Source organism: Mustela erminea, chromosome 10 (genome assembly GCF_009829155.1).
Source record: "Mustela erminea isolate mMusErm1 chromosome 10, mMusErm1.Pri, whole genome shotgun sequence".
Classification (NCBI taxonomy): domain Eukaryota; kingdom Metazoa; phylum Chordata; class Mammalia; order Carnivora; family Mustelidae; genus Mustela; species Mustela erminea.
This window is the reverse complement of record NC_045623.1, coordinates 22607883-22611851: the sequence shown is the minus strand read 5'-3', so window position 1 is coordinate 22611851 and position 3969 is coordinate 22607883.

Genomic DNA, 3969 nt, shown 5'->3' with positions numbered 1-3969 from the left:
AGACACAAACATTCAGAACATTACAACATGTTAACTGGTTATTTCTCTAGATTAACCAAATCTCTTTATTAAATAAAAAAGAAAGTACTTAGATTACAGTGCATTTACTTTTTTTTAAAATTTTTTATTTTTTATAAACATATATTTTTATCCCCAGGGGTACAGGTCTGTGAATCGCCAGGTTTACACACTTCACAGCACTCACCAAAGCACATACCCTCCCCAATGTCCATAACCCCACCCCCCTCCTTCCAACCCCCCTCCGCCCAGCAACCCTCAGTTTGTTTTGTGAGATTAAGAGTCACTTATGGTTTGTCTCCCTCCCAATCCCATCTTGTTTCATTTATTCTTCTCCTACCCAGTGCATTTACTTTTTATCAGAAACATTTTATTAAAATTAAAATGAATATTGTCAACTTTTACACTATCACTAAAAGAATTGTCATTTGAAGAGTGTTACAATGTGGGTGGCTCAGTGAGTTAAAGTCTCTGCCTTCGGCTCAGGTCATGATCCCAAGGTCCTGGGATTGAGCCCCCTACCAGGCCCTCTGCTCAGCAGGGAGCCTGCTTCCCTTCCTCTCTCTGCCTGCCTCTCTGCCTACCTGTGATCTCTGTCCATCAAATAAATATAAAAAAATCTTTAAAAAAAAAAAAAGAGTGTTACAATGTGAGAATGTTGAAGGTTACCCAGGCCTCATGATCCTAGAAGACCACAAATGTTAAGAAAGCCCCCCACCCTTTGTATTCTGGGAAATAGTTTACTGCCAAGATCTGCCCTTCCCCCAACAGAGTTAGATAAGAATCACAGATGGCCTTTCTTGACTAAGACTTCAAATTCCCAATCTTTGCATCATGAATGATTAGCTGAATTTCTTGTCCCCATTGATCAATGGGAAGAAAACACTTGTTAATTGAATTACCCTTAGGCTTTTCTTCTTCCCATAAATTCCTGGATTTAAGCTAGCATACAGCCCTCCTAAGAAAAGGCCAGTCTCTGGGTAAAAATTCTCTCATGGACTATCCAATCCCTCCATTGCTTTATTCTTCACATCTGTTTCTTTCTAGCCTTAATTCTCTCTATTAAAACTTTAAACAAGAGAACAAAACCAAAAAACCAAAAATACTCTTAACTTTTCAGAGGCTTTCACAGTATTCTTCCCATTCCAAGAATCCCTTTTCCTTCTTTTGAATAAAGTGCCTACTCAGTCCAGATTTGCTTTTATTTGATAATTGTTTCTGGAGAAGTTTTACCTATAAAAGTTAAAATACTTAAGATTAACTTCTTTTATGCCACAAAAAATGTCCATACTAAAGAATTTCTGTACAATGGCAATAAAATGTGAACTAGAGAAATCTGTGAGTTCCCATTATCTGTCAGGAAGTCACAGCAAAATGCAGTGCTTTCTGTTACATGTACCTTTTCTTCTTTTAATTGGTCTATATTTTGTCATTTTTTTTTTACTTTTTATAAATACCAAAGCCTTTTCATTTGTAAAATTTTGTAGCATGTGGAAATCTACAAACTGCAATAAAGAAATCCTTAATATTAAGAAGTTTATAGTAATTTAATTAATTTGCATAAGCCTGTGTGTGCGTGTAATGTATATTGCCAAAGTGTTGAGAATAATTTCAGGTCCATTTAAACCATAGTTAAACACTCTATGAGTGATTAGTAATTGATTTCATCATTTTAGTGGCAGCTTTGCAGTAGTAATTGTTAGATGGGTGGGTGCTCTGTTCAAATGTCTGGAACAAGGACATTAATTTGGAAAGCAGTTGACATTGTTGCTTCTTCTGCCTTCGGCTCAGGTCATGATCCCGGTGTCCTGGGATCGAGTCCCACATCGGGCTCCTTGCTCTGCAGGGAGCCTGCTTCTCCCTCTGACTCTGCCTGCCTCTCTGTCTGCCTGTGCTCACTCTCGCTCTCTCTGACAAATAAGTAAAACTAGATTAATTTTTTTAATATTTTAAAGAAATATGTGACTATTGGGAAACTAGCAGGAATAGAAATTATTTTCAGTATGATCTCAACTTTAGGCAACTACAAAAAACATTCATATGAAATTATATCATTTCAGGAATTCACTTTACATGTGGCTGATGCAGGGTTACCACAAATAATCATTCAGTCAGTGAGGATGGTTCTGAGGGACTTTGAGATTCAGCAAGGGAAAGAGGAGCATCTGACTAGTCAAATGTTAATCATGACCAAATGTATTACCTGCATGATAACTCTCCTTTTGGAGCACACCAAAGAGCTGTCCTGTGTTCTGAATTCCACAGGTCTATCCATTCCATTGCCTAAGACTTGTTCCTAAAGCTCCAGCTCAGAGACTGAGAATTACTGTTTGATTATTTAGAAGCATAACTGAAACACAAAGCTAGAGGTTCTTTGTTTTCAGATCACTAAACAAAACAAAATAAAACATTACATACTCTAGGCCACTGGCTATAATATTTTGAGGATCCCAATAATTTTTAAAAGTTTTTTATTTAAATTCGTTAGTCAACATACAGAGTAATATTAATTTCAGGTGTACAATATAGTGATTCAACAATTCTATGCATTGCTCAGTGCCCATCATAGGTGCACCCTTAATCCTCATCACCTATTTGACCCATGCCCTCCCCCACCTCCCCTCTGGTAACCATCAGTTTGTTCTCTATAGTTAAGAGTCTCTTTCTTGGTTTGTCACCCCTCCCCCTGCTTTTGTCTCCTCTGCTTGTTTGTTTTGTTTTATATATGTACACACACACACACACACACACACACCCCACTTCATTTTTATCTATTTATCAGTTGATAGACACTTGGGCTGTTTCGTAACTTGGCTATTATAGATAATGCTTATGCACAGTGAAAGAAACAATCAACAAAACTAAAAGGCAACCTATGAAATGGGGAAGATATTTGCAAATGATATATCTGATAAAGGGTTAGTATATAAAAGATATAAAGAACTTCTAAAACTCAACACCCCCTAAAACAAACAATCCAGTTAAAAAATGGGCAGAAGATGTGAACAGACATTTTTCCAAAGAAGACATACAATAGATACATGAAAAGATGCTCACCATCACTCATCATTAGGGAAATACAAATCAAAACTACGATGAGATATCACCTCTACCTATTAGGATGGCTAAAATCAGCAATGCAAGAAACAACGGGTGTTAGTGAGACTGTGGAGAACACGCAACCCTCTTGCAATTTTGGTGGCAATGCAAACTGGTACAGCCTCTCTGGATAAAAGTATGGAGGTTCCTCAAAAAGTTAAAAATAGAACTATCCTACAATCCAGCAATTGCCCTACTAGGGATTTACCCAAAGAATACAAAAATACTAATTCATTGATTTTTGTTCAGGGTCAATGTTCACTGTTTTCTAACAATTGAGATCTTTTGTCAATACGAGGATCTATCATTTTTTAGAAAATTATAGCTCTGTTCTGTGTTATGATATGTGCAAATAATCTGCTCCATGCCAGATTACTGATTTTCCAAGCTACATATTAAATACATTAAGATGAGAATTTGAGAATGTCAGTACTACCTCCACATTATGTGCGATTGATCGCTATTGACTTATAACGCAGTCCATATCATCTCAAAAAGGCACATGGAATCAAAAGGAATTTATTTTGATTACCTTTTTAAAAGTAACTGTATGGGCACCTGGGTGGCTCAGTCAGGTAAACAACTGACTCTTGATTTTGGTTCAGGTCATTATCTCATGGTTGTAAGATTGAGCCCAGCATCTGGTTCTGCACTGGACTTGGAACCTGCTTAAGATCCTTTCTCCCTTTCCTCTGCCCTTCCCCTACTACTTATACACACACTGCCCCTCTAAAAAACAAGCTGTAATTTTTTTTTATCATATGTATCTGAAAGAGATTTTATAATTTTCAACTTTCTTAAGCTGGGTATATGGCAAGAACTTCTTAAAAAGTTAGGGCTTCAGTGATTTAA